The sequence below is a fragment of the Neopelma chrysocephalum genome, unplaced genomic scaffold (assembly GCF_003984885.1).
Source record: "Neopelma chrysocephalum unplaced genomic scaffold, ASM398488v2 Primary Assembly neopelma1_89669, whole genome shotgun sequence".
Classification (NCBI taxonomy): Eukaryota; Metazoa; Chordata; class Aves; order Passeriformes; family Pipridae; genus Neopelma; species Neopelma chrysocephalum.
This window is the reverse complement of record NW_020918596.1, coordinates 1-500: the sequence shown is the minus strand read 5'-3', so window position 1 is coordinate 500 and position 500 is coordinate 1. Positions and strand designations below refer to the sequence as shown.

Sequence of the window (500 nt, the reverse complement as noted above, 5' to 3'; positions counted from 1 at the left end):
CTCCCCTCCAGCATGCCTGCTGTGTCAGCCATCAGAGGCTGACTCGGGTATCTGTAGAGAAAACCTTCAGATAAATGAGTTCTGTGCCCACGAGTTCTGTGCCCACGAGTTCTGCCTGGTGAGTTGCTCCGTGGACTCCTTCCATTTTTTGACAGGCAGTCCCTGCCACTCTCTCCTCATCAGTGAGTGTCATTTTTCTACAGTTTTTGCCAGCTACCTTCCTCAGCACAATGATGATCAAGTAGGACTCTTTGGATTTCTCCCAAGGAATATCCCAGATGTACTCTCCCAGGTGGCACAGCAGGTGAGAGCCTGACAAGAGCAGGGAGATTTGGGCCAGGTGAGGTTTGCTGGAGCTTAGCCCAGACCCCAAGCAAGAAAGCCCAGCCCTTCCAACCAGCTCTGGGACACAGAGGAGGCCGTGAGGCTGCTGCTGATGGGGCTGCTCTGCTCTTTCCAGAGCTGCTGCATCTGTGACCAGAGCGGGGCCACCATCACCT

At 54.6% G+C, this 500-nt stretch overlaps 1 long non-coding RNA gene across 1 annotated transcript; it reads left to right on the top strand.

Annotated features, from left to right (window-relative positions):
• The first annotated feature begins 97 nt into the window (after positions 1-97).
• On the top strand, positions 98-500 carry LOC113979816. The gene is made up of 3 exons (XR_003537996.1): positions 98-118; positions 204-304; positions 461-500. It is a non-coding gene; the product is annotated as an uncharacterized LOC113979816 (long non-coding RNA).